The 19,156-nt window shown below is 40.2% G+C and overlaps 1 protein-coding gene across 2 annotated transcripts in view; it reads left to right on the top strand.

Annotated features, from left to right (window-relative positions):
* Positions 1–5,123: 5,123 nt before the first annotated feature.
* The window catches only part of slc7a14a (solute carrier family 7 member 14a), a 44,174-nt gene continuing 30,141 nt past the window's right edge, over positions 5,124–19,156 (top strand). The window contains exon 1 of one of the 2 annotated variants that reach the window (XM_041812929.1): positions 5,124–5,170. The gene's annotated coding sequence lies outside the window, so the exon portion shown is untranslated. Of the gene's footprint in view, positions 5,171–5,513; positions 5,596–19,156 lie in introns of those variants that run through there. The other variant, XM_041812931.1, reaches the window with a different exon arrangement.

Consider the following 19,156-nt stretch of genomic DNA (forward strand, 5'->3'; position numbering starts at 1 on the left):
TAAAATACCTCTGATTGCATATCAAATATATTACCCAACCATTGAGATGAACTTTATTCTGTTCTCCTGGATTTCTTCACCCTCTGCAACTGCAGTTGGATAATGGCACTCTATTTTTCAAATCAAATGAATAAAACAAGAATCCCTCAAGGTCTGTTTTTGAGCTACTCTTAGCTGCCTTTTAAGATGTGGTAGGAAAAGCTACTTTGTTTCAGGGTTAGATGGATGGCTGAGTTTATCTTCTGGCATTGTTTTATAAATCAGATACTGCAGAGAAGAAGAAGAAAGAAACAGGACTGCAGTTACCTTACAGCATCTTTTGCTCTCTTTAGATCTCTTTCCATTTTAGTCTTTCTAGTGTGCTGCTTCCTACTATTATCCCATCACTTATATGGCTTATAGGTTCTCTGTTTTAGGTCTCCTTTTCCCTCACTGTGGTGCAGGGAGTGGCAGAGAGAGGAAAGTTACATCTGGAGCTTGTATTGAATAATACATGGCTGTTAGAGCAGAGCCGCGGAGGCTGACATGGATGGAGGAGAGACTATTGAGCTGGATATAGAGTTTTGATAGCGTGCAAATGTGGAGCATTTATTATAGTGAGGTATGAGCAGGCAGGGTTAGTTACAGTGGAAATATGAGAGCCAATAAATCTATAACATTCAGACATGTAGGAGGGGGAAACTGAGCAGACTATATTTAATCTAAAATGCACATACACACATCCATCAACATGTAAGCAGCCAGTGCATTGTGTTAATGCTTGAACATCCTCTCCTTGTGTGTAGTCGAGGTTTGACCTTACTCTAATCTGACATGTGAGGATGCAGAGTGTGAGTATGTTTGTGTGTCTGCTCCTGCAGGTTTAAATCTGCCAGATATGAGGGGTCACTCCTGCCCTGTAGCCCAGTGACCTCATCAAACAGTGGTGAATTATGGGTAGTGGCACATAGGTCTAACAGCTGTCTCTCTGCTTAGGGCGCAGTGATAGTGACTCATCTTTACTCGCACACACACACAGAAACTCCCACACTCACAGCAGCTGGACTGCAGGATTGCTGACATTTAGTACAGCAGAGAGTGTGAGCGGGATAAAAACAAAAGCAGCAGCCACGATGGTATTAAACGTGTCAGACTGCAGCAGAGAAGGCAAAACATAAACTTGTAATCACGAAATTCAAAAGGCCTTTCGTGTTGGTCTAGCTGGCCTGTTCACTGTTCATAGTCTGCAAGTGAACAGTCATAGGGCAAGACCCCGAAAAGAGCAGCTTGTGTGTGCAGTAAACCAGTGTAAATGAAAAGATAGCGTCCAATCCATGGAGCATGCGCAAAAGAGAAATCAACACGGACTAAATGAAGCACAAACTGCTTTTCAAAACAGACATTTATGAAAATGTTATTCAGCCTGTTATATTTGTAATGCTGTGAAGCTATGGTAGCTATAATAGCATATGCTACATTTGCTAAAGCTAACATTGCTATATTAGCTAATAAGCTAACGTCTACATAGCTAACATTGCTAAATCAGCATGAGCTATGTTTGCTAAAGCTAATTTATATATTTCAACAATATAGCAATATTATCTTCATAGCTAATGTAGTTACATTAGCATTAAGTACATTTGCTAAAGCTCACATCGCTAAAGTTTAAGCTAACTGCTACATTTACATACATCTTTTCATAATAATGTTATTCATAAACAAAGTCTGGCAGACTTGTTGATGAAATTTAATCTTATTAAACAAACAAACAAACAAAACAAAACGAACAAAAACAAAACCAAAAAAAAATGGAAATAAGTTGTCCCAGCAAATAACATCACTTCTGTCCTGACTGGCGTTTTGTAGTCGTCCTGTAGGTACAGGAGATGGTAGATTGTTTGCCTTTTAGCCTCAAAGTAATGCTTTTTTCCCTCCCTGCTGTAACAAGTAAGCTAGTTAGCCCTGTGTTTTTGTGTTTCAGGTATTCCAAAAATTACAAAAAGGTAGGCAAACCAAAATGGCTTTTTCTACTGCTCTTTTCAGACTGTTTACTGTGTTAAAGAGTCCAAATATGAAGAGAGAAGTCAGGCTATGACTAGATAACTGCTGTTCGAGGACGGAAGCTAGCGAAGACGATTGGCTGCTGCTTCAGCATTTTCAATCAAGATTTCACCTACATTGTTTCATTTTGAGATTTTCAAAAGTAGCTAATATGGTTGGCAATAACAGGTTGGTAAACAATCTCATTTTTTCTTGTCCCCATTTCTCAAGAGCAACAAATCTAAAAACAAAGATGGCTGCCACAAGCAACTGAATTTGATTTGAGATTTGACTGATTGAGACTGAACTGTGGTTGAAACATCAATGATGTTTAAATGCTAATGTAACACTCTAACTACTTTGTCCCTGGTAATACTGACTGATGTTCCACATGTATCATTAACACACAGACACATAAATAAACACACATATGATGAAGCTGAAGTAAAAAGTCTATATATGTCAATAGCATGGCTGTCCACTGAATATTTGATCAGACACCATGCAGCACAGGCTTAATAATTCAGCAGCAGGCCTTTGGAAATGAATGGTGGCTGGTTGGTGATATGCATTTCCCCACAGGTCATAAAACACCAGCGCTGTGCTCTGAGAAGACCCCCGCAGGGCATCGCATCTTTGGAAATGTCAGGAACAGAAGAGGTCCTATAGATGTCTTAATGTGACATTACAGTATATGATGGACATGGACTCTGTGACTTCTGACATTCCACCTCACACAGTTAAGAGGGATTTGTGGCTGCAGCTTCATGTGACAGTTTTACTACCTATTGATCTGCTGCAGTACTGGGAAACATTTACCAGGGAGGTTATGAGGACAGCCACACTTCTAGTGAAAGCCAGTCGTTGTCAGTCGTACACTGGGAGTGCTTCATTTTCATCTTGGCTTTCCCACATCAAAGTAATAATTTCTGAAATTAGTATTTTTTAGGATATGTCTATTGAAGTTCAAGTAATTTGCTTGAAATGTTGGGGGAATTTGCTGTGAAATATTCAGGAATTTTCATGGAAATTTTAAAGAATTCTGATATTTTGGGGAATTTGCTTGGGAATTTTGATGGTAAATTTTGGGGATATATTTGTATCTTTTAGAAGGTTTTAGTACAGATCTGAGAGGAAATCTGCTTGACTTTTATTGGCATTTTCATGGGAATTTGGAAAATCTAGTTGGATATCTGGCGAATCATGTAAATCAGTTTATATGCATTTGCATTTTTTGAAAGTTTTATTTGAATTTTGGGAGAGATTTTCTTCTTATCTCTGATATCGTTCTTGGAAAGTTGGAAATAAAAAGGAATATTTTTTGGAGAATGTGATTCGGAATTGGAGGCAGGGAGTCCTTTAAAATATACAAGGATTTTTCATTGAATTTTTAGGGATGTTTTTGGAAGGTTTCAATACAAATTTGGGAGGAAATTTGCTTTGAATTCTGTTGGCATTTTAATGGAAACCTGGGAAATGTGTTTGTTTTTTGGGGGGATTTTTATTCGAAGTTTTGGGGGTATTTCCTTTGAAAATGTAAGGTATTTTCTTGGAAGTTTGGGCTTTTTTTATTTTGGGGGAATTTAATTGGGAATGGGAGATGTGCTTTGAAATTTTCTAGAAATTTCAGTGAATTTTATTTTGATAGTTTTTTCGACAGTTTGGATAGTTTTTCCCACAAGAATTTTGGAAGATATGTATGTAGCCTTTGGACAGTCCCATTGTAAGTTTTGGGATAAATTTATTTATATTGTCTAATTTTCATGGGAATTTGGGAATTTTCACTGTATTTTTTGGGAAATTTATTTAGAAATTGTAAGTGTATTGTATGTTTTTGTATTTCATTTTTAATTTGATTTTTTTTGGGGGGGGGGTTGTTTTGAAATTTCAATGTATTCATACTGGATATTTGAAAAAAATATTTTGGGGGGAATGTTTATGGAAATTTCAGGTAATTCTTGTGGTTTTCTAGGGAATGTATTATGTCTTTGGGTTTTTTTTTTTTTTTTTTTTTTAGAAATTTTATGGGTTATTTCCTCGAGATTTATTAGGAATTTACTTGGAATTTGGGGGATTTTTTAATTCAAATGTTTAGGCTCTATGATAAAGTTTCACTGAAACATTTAGGGAATATCTGAAATCATTTGGGGGTAAAATTTGTGTGGACATGGGAAAGGAAATTTTCTAAGAAATTCAGAACATTTTAGTGGAAATGTTATTGTTAGCCTTAGCAAGTCCTGGTCCATCATCCACACAACTCAAACTCAAACTCAAATAAGCCACACCTCCCTCCATGATTGACAACATTTCTGAGTGGCTGACCCCCAACAACTGACCAACTGGCTGGCACAGAGGCTTTTGTTGACCCTGTCCCTACTTTTTTGAGCTATGTTGCTGCTATCCAATTCAAAATGAGCTAATATTTTTCATAAACTTGTAAAATGTCTCTATTTCAACATCTGACATGTTGTTCATGTTCTACTGGGTTTAAGATATTGGTTTAAGAGATTTGACAATCATGTTCTATTTTATTTACATTTTACACACCACCCCAACTTTTCAGGAATTCTGGTTGCACAAGCTGCTTTAAAGAGGCTATCTCATGCACCTTGATGACAGCAGTGAGTGAATGTATGATGAAAACTGTGACAGAAGCAGATTTCTTAGTGTTTTTTAAACAAAAGGCATCTTTTATATGCCATTTGGTACGTACGTAAATATGCTTATTGATAAATGTAAAAATTGTAAGATATTTTTGATATTACATGGATTAAGATACTGATGACCAGCATTTAGATATCAGACTATAGGGATTTTTGCAGCATACTGTTGTGATAATCCTCGTGTCACGGTTGGATCACTGTAAATCACGCGAGAGGACAATGACGTCGGGTCAGCTCAGTGTCTCCTCACAGAAAACCAAAGAAGCCGGATGAATTTATGAAAAAAAAAAAAAAAAATACGGTGTCTCGTGGTCACATGTCGTGAAGCGGACTCCTGAATGATTTAAAGCGTTTTACATCATCAGCCTCACCCTCCCTCCCTCCCTCACGCTTGATGCACCGCGCGCGCAGCCCAGAGATGCTGCTGCTGCTGCTGGCGACCGACTGCAGCATCCGAGATGGGCATCCTATAATCCGGCCGAGCCACAGTGAGTGCTTTTACCTCCACTTTTACTACCCCTCTCATCCTCTCACTACCTTCAACTCCACCTCTCTCCTATTCTAACTCCCACCACCCTCACCTTTCCTTCCCCCCTTGTGTTGTTGTCTTCCTTTGTGCCGTATTTTTTTTTGCTCGAGCGATGGCGCATAACTCTCCGGAAACCGTGTGCTCTCGTAGAGGTGATGTCTGCTGAGGAAGGAAATAGTCCCTCCACCACACCTTTGCGTCTTTGCGTGAGAAAGAAAGGAAGGAGGAGAGAGTTTTAGGGCGGGTGTCTCTTCTCCCAGCGGACCACAGAGCTGCAGCAGCAGCAGGCTCCGTTTGGAGGGACAAGAGGAGTACAGGAAGAGACAGAGGGGCTGCTGGGACTCGACTCAGAGAGGGTGGGACGTTTGATGAAGTGTTTTTCAGGTGAGAGCTACCAGAGGTGTCGTTTTTGTGGGGTGTGTTTAGGTGTGTCAAAAGGAGAGAGGTAAACGACGACACAAAGGTGAAAGTTATGTCATTTTGCTCTAGAAAGAGAGGAGAAATAGAGTTTTTTTCTGCTCTGCTGCTGTTTTTTTTTCCTTTTCCAGTCCTGATGCACTGCAAAATATCCTGGCATGATAAAACAATCACATGTGGGGCAAAATAAGTCGTTTGCATTTGCTGCAAAGTGGAGAAATATTCATATCCATCTATCTATGGATGCATGTGTTTTTGTTTGTCTATGAGGGGAGAGAACCACTCAGACACTGAAAGCCTCAAGCTGTAGATCTGGGCTAATCCCTAATGACATGACCAGATCTCTTCCTCCCTCTCTCTTTTTCTCTTCCTCTCCCTCGGACATAAGGTCTCTCTCTCTCTCTCCCACTGTATTCTTTCCTCTCTCATACTCTGTTGTGATGACGTGCTGTCCATGGTGCTGAAAACAGCCGTCAGCAGAACGCCTGCTAATATGCTCAAGCTTGATGCTGCTGTCAGCGCTCAACAGGTGCACATTACTCTTCATAAAGGCATCGACAAAACAGCTGTAAGGGAATATAGACTATTGATCCCTGCTTTAATATGATGACTGACGGATGGGGGTAGAGGAAAGCAACTTAATGGTCTGCATGTAATTGTTAAGAGCATAAAATACAACAGGGGATGCTTGAGGGTATTAAAATGATTCATTTATAAACAGGGAATAAATCATCACTGCTAAGAAAAAACTAGCACACATTCCACAGAAAATTGTGTTTGTGAAGTGTCAGGGTGTAAACACTGGGGCTGGATTTTACCAAAACAGCCCTCCGGCAGAAGGGGCAAAGATGAAGCAATTTGGGTTGAAGTCAGGGGTTTCCACCACCTCCTTAAAGAGAACTGTGACCCAAATTTCCTAAAATCAACCACTTAAATTTATGGGACAACCTCGACTGTGGGACAGGAAGTGATCTACCAACCCATGTTGGGTTTTCCTTAGTGTGTCGTCAGGGTACACCGTGGACTGGTCGCCAGTCAATCGCAGGGCTGACATACAGAGACAAACAACCAGGCACTCTCACACTCACACCTACGGGTAATTTAGAGTCCCCAATTAACCTAACGAGCATGTCTTTTGTAGTGGGAGGAAGCTTGGAGAGAATCCACACATGCACAGGAAAGGCCTGACAAGGAAGCGAACCACGTAACCCTTTGCGCTGCCATGTTGCCCTAGTTTGTGGTTTCTTATTTCTAATTCAATCCCCCTTACCCTAACCATTAGGGTTTGGGTGCCTAAACCTTACCCTCCCCTGGTTTTCCTTACTTTGCAGTGTGTTAAATTGAATTGTATCCTCCTCAGTAGATTTTTATTTTTATTCATAAAATTCTGCTGTTGTGAAAAATAGCCACTTACAATAATGTCTGACAGTGAGCGGAAAATATCCGTCATTCAGTACGTCATTCTGGTTCCAGCTTGGGTAATGTACGTCACTTCCCACCCCACAGTCAAGGTCACCCCATTGTAGAGGTCTGCAGCCAGGTCCTCTTGAAAAATGGAAGAAAAACTACATGGAAGAAAACATATGAGGTGTGGCTATTAAATAATGAGACTGCTCCTATGAGGATTAAACCAGGTGGTTCACAGTCATACAAGTGTTAAGGTTGGGTACTCATACATAACTGCCATAAGTTTACACTTACTGATGTCTTTAGTTCACAGCTAGCTACTGATTGAAATGCACATTCTTTTTGCTAAGGTGTTAACTGAGATCAACTGCAGACTTGGACTCATGCATGGGGCGATGGGTTTGCTGGGCAAGGCAGTGTGGCATTCCCAGTGTCTGAGGATGTGGATAAAAGTCAGAGTCTTTCAGTCCTTGGTCCTCCTGGTCTTATTATTCTGTTGTCAGGCCCGGATGTTGACTGATGACAAGAAGCACCGGCAGGACTCTTATAGTTGTTATGGTTGTTAACTCTTATGTTGTTGGCAAGACCATGTGGGAGAGTGGGGCGATGAAGGGTCAGCTGCTTGATATGGGAGCAGCAGCTGTGCCTGCCTCACTGCATACTAGGTGACCGAGACCTGGTGGGCTGGTCAAGATGCCAGGACAGCCACGTGCGTTGTGGAAGGGTCAGCTGGGAAGTTACCTGGAGAGGTGGGGTATGAGCCTGTAATGGTGCATTTTAATCAGTACTGGCTCGACTACTTAGTTTTGGTACCAGTGATTTTGTCTATTACCATGTAAGGTTTTATGATAGTAGACCATGTCTTTTTAACAAGGCTGCATGAGTTTGGAAAGTTAAACAGCAGTATGGACCAACAGTGAGAGTTTTATTTCTGTGTCAGACATCCCACCCACAATGACCCTAGTGACAATAGTCTCTGAACTCTATGTGGTCAGAAGTGTGTTGACGTCACATTTTAGTATCGGCTCACCTTGCTTGTTACATCAACAAAAGAAAAAACCAGAGAACAGATATGATCCCTGATGGAAAATAAAAACAATTATGAGTAGAGAGGAGATGAGTCACTCTTGTACTACTCTGTGGAAAAGCACAAGGTGCTTTGAGCAGATAACTAATCATTAATCGCCAAATCAGAAGATAATGTACTTTGTGTTTAATAGAATGTTTCTTTCATTTCAAGGGCAGCTTAGGGTTCAGTCTGCCATGATGGTCTTTTAGCATTCATGGTATTGTAAATATATTTAAAAGCACTTTGAATTGCATGTTGTTTTTTTAATCTTTAAACATTATTTAGACACTGCATATGAATGAAAGCTCATCATGCAGTGAAATGGACTGAGGTATTTGCACCAAAACGGAATTATAGTAATTTAAAGGCAAAAATAGTTTCAGCAAAAACAATGGGTGACAAAGAGGACGAGTGATGTGGAGGCCGAAAACAACAAAAAGACTTCAAACCACATGATTACATAACCGACCAATTTAGCAACAGCCCTTTGTCTGCCTGAATATCCCTCAAACACAAACACACTCACATTAGGCCCAACACATGCAGGTCTCACTTCAGAGGAGCCAAAGGGACATGCAGGGCCACACCTGAGGAGTGGCCTCAGGTGCAGCGGTAGTCTTTACCCGAGAGCCTTTTTTATACAATAACTATCTTGTTGAAATTGCTTTTATTTAGCAGTCATTTTCTGTGTTTATTGGTATGCAAATGGGATTAAATTTAAAATCTAGCAAAATGTAATCTTTGTGATTAATGTTTGGTAGAGATTTGGAATTTAAAGCACTCTCTGTTATTGTAGTAAGCATAATTTAGGGTGTTTCTGCTTTAATTATCCACAAATAGTGGAGGTTTAATAGTGAGTTAAAGAGAAAGGTAAACACACGTCCAAGGCTGAGTCTAAAAGGTTTTTTAAAGCAGATGGGCATACGTTTTTGAGTGGAAACTCCAAATAGACATGCATGTATAGATTATATTTCACCTCACTTTCCTGCAGTACTGACTACATTTTGATTTGTCTTTCAAGATCTTTACTTATTTATCTTGTTATCACTAGTTTAATGTCTACAAATGCTTAACAAAATGATATTGTATGAGTAAGAATTATGAAAACATGAATAAAAAGTCATTAAAACACAGATCTAATGGTGTAGAAACTAGCTCTTAAAGCTAAACTACTAGCCCCTATAAGCAGGCTTCTGCTGAACAGGGGCTTTTTCAATTACAAATAATATTTACAGAATATGTAAAGTTGTGACTGCAGCATGTATATAGAAACATCCAGATTGTCCATGGTATCAAAAACAAATTGTGTTTGTCACAGCAGTTCAACCATAACAGCCACCATAACCTGACATGTCCTGTTACAATCATGAAAACTAAGATTCTCTCGTTAATTTCTCTGGTTTTGAAAAGCCAGAGAAGCGAATCATGTATGTACCCAATTAAAACACATACATTAAATTGACAAAAGTGTTTGGCCGTTCGAGTGTGATGACATATTTAGATTCTGTCCAGCATTTATGAAGTCAGGTGTTGATGCTGCACAGGATGGCCTGGCTCACAATCTCAATTCCAGTTCATCCCAAATGTGCTCGATAGGATGCAGGCCAGTCAAGTTCTTCCACACCAAACTCATCAAACCATGTCTTTATAATTCTTTGTGCACTGGGGCACAGTTATGTTGGAAAAGAAAAGGGCCTTTCCCAAACTGTGGCCACAAAGTTGGAAGCATAGCATTGTCCAAAATGTCTTGGTATGCTGAAGTCTAGATGAACCCTGAAAAACAGCCCCACACCATTATCCCTCCCCCTCCAAATTTCACAGTTGGCACAATGCAGTCAGGCAGGTAAAGTTCTCCTGGCATCTGCCAAATCCAGACTCATCAATCTGACTCCTTCACAATCCAGTGTCGGTGTGCTTTATACCACTCTATCTGATGCCTGGCATTGGACTTGGTGATGGGAAACCCCTTCCACAAAGCTCCAGCAGTACAGTTTTTTTGCTTAAGTTTTTGCCAGTGGAAGTTCAGAGATCTTCAGCTATGGAATCAAAGAGCAGTTGCAATGTCATTTTACATGGTCTTTCACTTCATGGCTGAGTTGCTGTTGCTCCTAAACTCTTCCGGTTTCTAATAGTATCACTTACAGTTGACTGTGAAATATCCACAGTACCATGCTTGAAGTCACTGAGCTCTTCTGAACGACCCATTTAGGATCACAAATGTTTGCTAATGGAGACGAAAGGGCGAGATTATTGATTATATACACCTGTGGTAACAGGTTTGATTGAAACCCCTGAATTTATAATCAACAGATGTGGCCAAATACTTCTGTCCATATAGTGTAGGTTTCAGTTAAGTGAAACTAAGCGACGACTCCCATGGTTTGAGAAGCACAAATATTTCCCATATTGCCCTGCTTTTCTCCCAGTTCTGTTTGACATCTCATCATGAAAATACTGACTGGAACTGCTTAATGTTATAAGCTATGATGCAGAAAAACACCATAAACAGGAGCAATATCTGCAAGGATTATGGGATGCCCCAGGTCTCCCATTCATCAGTATTAGATAAAAGATGCTGAGTGAATGACTGTGTGTGTGAGTGTGTGTGGTACAGGACAGGCACCAGACCAAATGGTTGTGCGCTTGAGAGAATGTGATGTTTATGCGCTTGTGTGGAGGAATAACATGAACTGCAATGACTGATAAATACTTAAGATTTGGAAATGAACTAGTAAAATCATATAGTAAAATATGGGTGTGACTCATGCAGTACTAACAGGCTTTTATTTTTATGAATGGCTGCCTGGCCTCCACCGCCCTTTCTTCATCTGATGCTGCTGAACACTGACGTCAGTGAAACCTGCCTGCGCATAAAGGCTAATATAATCAGAAGCTCCCACACGCACGCATGCATTGTCTCTTTGTTTGTGTGTGTCAGCAGCACAGACACACATAGACAGACTCAGACCTCTGGTTATTGGCTCAACAAGCACTCCAGGGAAAAAGAAGAGAGAGAGAGAGAGACAAAGAGATAGAAAGAGGCTGGAGGGCTTCTGTGGGGGAGATGGGCGGCCTTGATCATTATCATTACAATGTAATTGGATCTCTGTTATCAATTTGTGACAGTTAGTTCGTCCCTACAGGTAAAGCTGTTGTTTTTTTGTCATTTAGAGCAAACTCTAAAAATAGTTAGGCACAGAAAATGAACAAAGCAGACAATAGGATAGTAGACGCTTAAAAGTACCCATTGATTTTACCATCTTTACATCACTGTAGGTCTGCGTTTTCAGAAGCCATGAGCTCAAATCATGTAAAAACTATTAAAATAGCAGATCAAGGCATTTGTTACATTGATTAAAACAGTCAGTTTCTTAGAAGAGGTGCACACTAGCTCCAAACTCTTCATCTGGTTGAGAAAAAGTCATCATATTGGTCCCAATTATACCCATACTACGTCTCCTTCTCCTCTGTCAGTGCTGTCCTCATTTTAGACTGACCATCAAAAACAGCTAATGGTCACAGGGGAACAGATTTGCCATTTCACCCTCTTTTAAAAGAAGTGAAACAGGAAAGTTAAATGAGAACTAGCACTGTACAAACTTCCAGACATGTTTAAGGCCATTAGACACCTCATGCTTTTTTGGTTAGACAGCTAATAGGCGAAAAGGAAGTCTAGCATTTGCCGCTTCAACTCCAATGAAAGTAAAAATAGGAAGGTGATACTTGTAAATTAGCACCACACAGACTTCCTGGTATTTGTGTGAGGTGGTTCCAACCCTGACTTCTTCCCTGTTGATCCTGGAGTGAGGCAGGGGTGAGTCTTAGCTCCTACGCTCTTTAGTACCTGCATGACCTGGGTAATAGCGGTAACAGCGGTAGAACTGTGGAGTTTCATTTGGTGGTGACCAGATCACTGATGTGGACTTAGCTGTCATCCTTTGGAGACTGTAGATGTCCTTGTGGGGGCTCTTAACTGGCTGAAATGATGGGGATAGGCATCTTCTAGGTCTAAACAAAGATCCAGGGATTTTGGGATGCCTTGGATGCTGACATCAAATTTGCGAATGTTGAGAGTGTGGAAGTTGTTGAGCAGTTCCCCTGTCCTCACAGTGCATCTCATTGATCTGCTGACTGCAAGGCTGGAATCAACTTGGACTCACACATGGGGTTCACTGGGTTCACTCAGCAAGACAGTTTGGTGTTCAAGTTTCTGAGAATGCAGACAAAAGTCAGAGTGTTTTGGTCCTTCTGGTCTAAATATATTCTTTTGAGGCCTGGGTGTTGACTGATGGCTGAGACGCTAACTGGATTACTTTGTAACAACTTCTCTTTGGTGCATTTTTGGAGGTCCAGATGTGCAGGGCGAAATTCATGTCGGGGATCAACTGAGAGGATAAGTGGAGAGATGGGGCAGGCCCGGGGATGGCCATCAAGAGGCCAGAACAGTATATATGCTGCCAAACCTGACCTGATACTTTCATAATCATTCTTGCAAGCCCATGCTTAGGCCTCTAAGTAGTTTAGACATGACCTCTTGAAAGTTAAACATGTGCACTTCAATCAGAAGCTTGCAGTAAACTAAAGATGTTACTCATTGGAAATACTTACAGTATTTGTGCGTGAATGCCCAGCCTTTGTTATGTAACTCTCTGTATGACTGTGAACCACGTGGTTTTATCCTCACAGTCTTATTATTTAACAGCCATCTTACTGGCCAATTCTCCTTCTATAGAAAAATGCTTCTACAATAAAGTCATACTCCCAGCAAGAAAAAGAGACAAGCAAAAAAAGAGTCTGATATTGGAACTTCTGTGCACTTATATGGTTTCTTGAATTTCCAGCTGTTTTTTATGTTAGGCTGCAAAATGGTAGTATTGATCACCAGATAGAAATCTAATAAGATGACCACTGGTTCCTCACCGCTATCTTCTACACTGAGAGAAGAAGAAAGAAAAGAATCGCCTATTCTCAGTGTTATTGTTGGAAGGAAAAACTTGTTGGACAAATAATTCAATCCAGAGAGTTTTATCCATTTGGTTGCCATAGTAAAGCCCCTCACAGCCAGCCTCTGAGAAGACACAACAGAAACACAGAGAGAGAGAGAGAGAGAGAGAAGGGGTGGAAATACACTTGAGAGGGAAGAAGGGGCAAACAGGTTAAGGTGGAATCAATGAAATGAAAAGGACCATCAACTCTCAGTGGATTGTTTGAACAACTAGCAGACACCACCCTCGATTGTCAGACAGCAGGATAGCTTGATAAACAACTCAGTAGAAAAAAAGACAGAGAGGATACAGACCACACAAAAGAGGAAGTGGAATGATAATAGTCAAAGACATACGTCATATGTAAGCCTTTAACAGCCTATGACAGCTACATTTCTGTAAGTCCCAGGATAGGTGGACAGCCATCCCTCTATTGTAAAAGATCAGGAAAATACATCTTTAAACCCAGTGATACTATAAAGATAGGATAACACCATCCAAGGCACGACTGGGGATTAGCTCATCAGATCAATAAAGACAATAAAGAAATGTCTTCTGGCAACCACTGCCATTATTTCCTTTCTCCATTAACTTTAAGAGACGCCAATATTTCATGATATTAGAGTCCCCCTTGAAGGGCAGTCTGCAGGAAACAATCCCAGAATCAATTGGGCAGTTTGAGGGCAACATTTCAAGCTTTGTCTTAGATGAAATGCAATCAATACTTAATCAATTTGCTTTTTTTACATTAAGAACTGGTCTATCCCAACCTCTATGTTTTTTTTATTTAGACTGGCTGAACATTTATCCACCACCAATGAGTCAGCAATTGACAAAAGTGGCATGAAACTTCTTTAGAGAGGCAGAAAAGGGCTTTCATGATACCAGGATTTTAAACTTATATATGGTCCTGTAGTATATAGTACAAAGTAAAAGTAATGTGATATTAAAACATACCATAGCAACAATAATAGAAGTCCTAGGCATCAATTATTGTGTAACTTCTTGTTTATAATTACCAAAAAATGCAGCTCTTGTAATTTTTGAGGGATTCATTCATGTCCTGTGCATCCATCTTATGAAACAGATGTTGATTTTTAAGTTTTGGTACCTTTTGATACTACCAATTAACAAAATAGTAGTGTTATATCTTTTAAAACAAGATTTTGAAAGAGTATCAACATTTTGACAACCTTTGGCAGAAATGTTAAGCAGAGCTTGACTTGGTTGACAGCTGCCTGCCAGGAGAGGATGGGTGGAGAAAGATGACTAGAGACAGACAGGGAACCAGACAGTGTCAGACAGATGGACATGTCTACCCACGCACTGCCAAAAGAAAAAAAAAAAAAACACATATAGAACAAAAAAAATCAAGAACTTTCTGTGGTGAGGTTTGGGTTAAAATGTCTGGAAGGACATGAGATAGGTAAAGTGGTCAAGGGAGGTGAAGGGGAGGAAGATGGTTAGACACAAGAGAGGGGCAGGGTAAGTCCAAGGGGAGATCTAAGTCAGACAAATACCCTCCCCTGCCCCTCGGGGGTAGCAAAAGAAGAGGATGTCAGCCTCTGTCTTTATCTATACCTCCCTCTCCCTCCTCTGGAGAGCCCTATCAAAGGTATACAGGGACATTTCTAACATTTGGGGATCGAGAAGGGTTGTGGTTAACTTATTTAAGCTAATTCAGATTACTACGTTTTTTTGTATCAGGGACGATGCAAAAATGGCATTAGTCTCAAAAACAGAAAAGATGCTTTGTGCCAGATTTAGCTTACTTGCTGTAGTCCCTGTGCAGATAAATAGAAACAGGTGAAGTTTAGGGTTTGGAGGGTGGTTAGGTTTAGGTTTGGGACAGAGTGATGCAAAGCACAGACACATGTTTATTCTTTTTGTCTCTCTTTTGATTCTCCCTCATGTGTGTAAGCCTCTCGTTTGGGTTTTAAAGTACACAAAGTCATTTACAAAAAAGTCCCTGGTGAATAGTTGGAGGAGCATTACGGCGAGGTTTAGGATTTGGAGGCAGTTGTGATTAGGTTTAGGGTTTGGGGGGTTTAGGTTTAGGGATTTCAGAATGGTTTTGGTTAGATTTAGGGTTTGGAGGAGGTTAGGGATAAAAGTGGGGTTGCAGTTAGATTTAGGGTAAGGGGAGTGTTGGGGTCAGGTTATGAATTTTGAGATTTATATTAAGGGATTACTGGAGGTTTGTGGTAAGGTTTAGGTTTAGAGAAGAGTAAAAGTAAGGTTTAGGTTTTGGAAAACATATTTAGGTTTTGGAGGAGGATTGAAGTTAGGTGTAGTGTTTGGAGGATGGTTTTGGTTAGGTTTAGGGTTGGAGAATGGTCAGGATTTGAGGAAGGGTTAGGGTGTGGAAGATGGTTAGATTTAGGGTAGGGAGGAGGATATTTTTCAGGTTTATTGTTTAGAGTAGGATTGTACGTATGTTTAGGGTTTGGAGGAAGTTTAGATTCAGGGATTAGAGCTGGGTTGTGTGGTTAGGTTTAGGTTTTGGAGGAAGGTTAGGTTTAGCCACCATTTGAAAAATACCTTGAAGAATCTACAGTAATGCTGATCATACACATCATAATAAGTGCAGACGTATATTAGAGCATCATGTTCAATTTAATTCTCATATTTTGGTGTCAGGAATAACCCTGCTGTTACTTGAGGCCTTCAGTCCACATAGACAAGGCTGTCATCGATATGGCTGGTTAGCTATTGAGCCAGGGGCAGTGACACTGTTGTTTTTTATTTATTTGGAACCAGATCCAATGTGCCTTAAGCTCCCACTGTGCTACAAGATAGATGGGGATGACACAAGCCAAATTATGAGTGAACCTGGCAGGTGGGCAGATCAGTCATGCAGAGCTATTTGTCTGCAGACTGGCAGCAGTCCCATCAGTTTCTACCTTGAAAGGTTTTGACATGTAAAGTACTCTTAAGCTTTACTATGATTTTATTCTGTCACTGTGCTGGATTTTGAAGCTGGGACTCAGAATGTTTTTACAAAGCAAATACAAACCAGTTAGCCAGAAAATGAGTAAACTGGTCAGAAAGCCAAGTGAGTGAAGCAGAGGGATGCCCCTGTTTATATTTGTCTTAGCCAGCACCAAAAGTGTTCAACAAATTAGACTAAAAGGGCTGGACTGGCACTCTGCTGGATGCTGACAGACATTTATTTGGGTACAGCTAATGAGGACTTTGGACATGTTTCCCTGTGTTTTTACTGATTAAAAATGCTGATTGGTGTTGTCTTTTGGCATATTGATAATTAGAGTGTGGTGGCTGCTTAACATTTTTGGGGTGTTCCAAGGCCACATAGTCTGATATGATTTTTCTCAGTTTGGTCTTGCTTTCCATCTTTTCAGAAAACTAGTACTTTCACAAGTCCAGGAGGCAAAAAAATTGTAATCCTGCTAATGAAAATCTCACAGTATAACAAGGCAAAAAACGTATTTATTAAAGTTCAAACCTTTCTACATCTTAAAATTGCAAAGTTATTTTACAACTTGATATTCGGTTACAGTTTTAACAATTTGGAGGCCCCAGGTAAAAAGCTGGTAAATACTTTCAGGCATCTCTTTTGAGGTTACAGAGCCAGAGAAATACAAGACATACCTACATACCCAGCAGTGCTCCCACCTCTAAGAAGTGTAACTCCAAGTCAACACATCTAAAGATTTTAACATGTCTTAAGGCCTGTGGTAGCTTATAGAATAAGTGGTGAAGTCTATTCTTCTGCCAAAAATACATCATTTTTTTTATTGCATGCCGTGCCATGTCAATCCAACTTTAATTTGCTTGATATGCTGACATTTTGGGGCTTTCTGAGGGGCTTGGGTCAAGGATCAAGCTTTAGAGCAGTGATTCCTACCCTATTTTCCTTGGAAGCCCCCCCTTCTTATATCTGAGAAGACCTGACCCCCCTAAGACCCACAGGAAAAAAGTGACACATTATTAACAACAATTTTAATTGTTTGATTTATAAAACCTAAACAAAACAGGCCTATGTATGTTTTTCTTAACAAATAATTTAATATGTGATTAATCATAATTAAAGTAACTTTAGGAAAATCTAATTTTGACAGCCTCTAAGCAGAGATGGGAGGGAAGGGTTAGGTTTAGGGATTCAAGAGGGGTTGTGGTTTGGTTCAGGGTTAGGAGGAGGGTTAAGTTTAGTGATAAGAGGAGGGTTAGGTTTAAGGCCGGCTCAGACTACACAAATCCAGCCAGATTTAAGCCCGACTGCTACGTCACAGCTCATCGTCAAAACTCAGGCCCGATTTACAGAGTTGGGAACGGCTAACGGTCTTGTAGCGTGACATAATCAACGACGCGTCCAAGACGCTCCACGACTACGATTCACCAAGACTAGCATGTCAGAATTTTTCTCACATCGTCATCTAGTTTGACACCCTGACCCGTCAACGGCATGAGTCCTGACATCTACCAACAGAACATTTGCTCCTTATCTTTGCATCATCATTTACAAGATTTACCACTCTTGATCCCCTTTTATTCCCTAAAACTAATGTGTAAATTTTATTTTATTTCAATTTTGTTATTACATCTATCTGAAGGAGAGCCAGTTCATATTGTCTTCCTCTTGAGATATTCATAGCTGTTATCCATAATCCAATCCATAATTTTCTAATTTTTCTTTTTTACAAGCAAAAGACCGCTACAATTACTTAGCACTTCTGTTGTAGAGTGACTGACACTCACACTCAGTTGTGGAGACAGTGTTGACATCAGCATACAGTGAGTGGTCAGGATCACTGTTGTAGTGTGGCCAGGTTGTCAGCCAAGATGGGACAAGATTTTTGTTGCATAGTCTGACATGGTGCTGTCATGAACGACCAAAAAAAAATCGTGTAGTCTGAGCCGGCCTTTATTCACCGTCTGAAAATCAGAAATATATCCTAAAGAATCTTCAGTAATGCCAATAATACAAGTCATTATAAGTGTAGATGTGTATTAGAGATTCATGTTGGTCTTCAGATGGGTTCTTGTATTCTGGTGTCAGTAGTGGGCCTGTTCTTACTAGAGGGCTTCAGGCCACTTAGACAGACAGAGCTGTCATTGTTATGGCTGGGTAGCCACACATCCAGAGGCAGTGACTCTATTGTTTTTATTGATCTGGAGCTAGATCCTGTCTTCTGATCTTCACCTTCAATGCCTTTTAAAGCATACTTAAAAATTTAAATGGGCAATCAGGTTCTGAAAGCTGACTTTGTATTCTGTAAAATAAAGCTATTTATCTTCTTAAAGAATCTTCAGAAGCCATGGTTGAGCTTTATCCAATCACTCTTCTGCTTTTCCTTTGCATATGGAGAATGACAGTCTTTGAGGCGCACACTCCGCTGGTCTTCTAGGTCACACTGATAGTCTGGCATTCCTAAATCAAAGCAATCATCTGTCAGTGACTTACAGAGCCATTTTGAAGGATGCTTAGCAAAATGAGAAAAACACAGTTTTTATTTTCTCTGATCACTTCAGTCTGACACTGGGAGTTCAAGTGAATCTGATGAGTCAGACAACCAAATCAACCTGGCAGGTGGCAATTTCTCTTTTGTGTCAAATAAGGAACCAGATTCATTAGGACTGTCAGAGAGGGATACTGAGGTCAGTCAGCCAAGGCATCAAATCAGCCAGACAGTCACAGTCAGTCAGGCAGAGAAAGAAAGAATCCAGGACTCAAAGTCTGTAGTTTATATCCAGACAGCTACTGCTGACATTATGAGGTATCAGCAACTGGATTAGCAGGCTACTGTGTGCATTTTTGTGGCGAGACTGAATCCAAATATTTCAATCCATGATACTAACATTGTTTATCTTAACATGAAAATAATGATACTGTCAGGCATGAAACTACATGTTTGTTTTAGACTGAAACAAACCACATATCCATAAAGCTTACTCAAGTGCTAGCACCTCTGATTAAATGTGCATTGATACGCTATTAGAGATTTTGATCGATGGCAAAACATTATGTTGATGATATGAGACTGTAGACTGCATGATGCTGCAAACACAGCTGTGTATTCCTCCTTAGAGACGGCCTCATAAATCA

Source organism: Cheilinus undulatus, linkage group 18, assembly GCF_018320785.1.
Source record: "Cheilinus undulatus linkage group 18, ASM1832078v1, whole genome shotgun sequence".
Taxonomy (NCBI): Eukaryota; Metazoa; Chordata; class Actinopteri; order Labriformes; family Labridae; genus Cheilinus; species Cheilinus undulatus.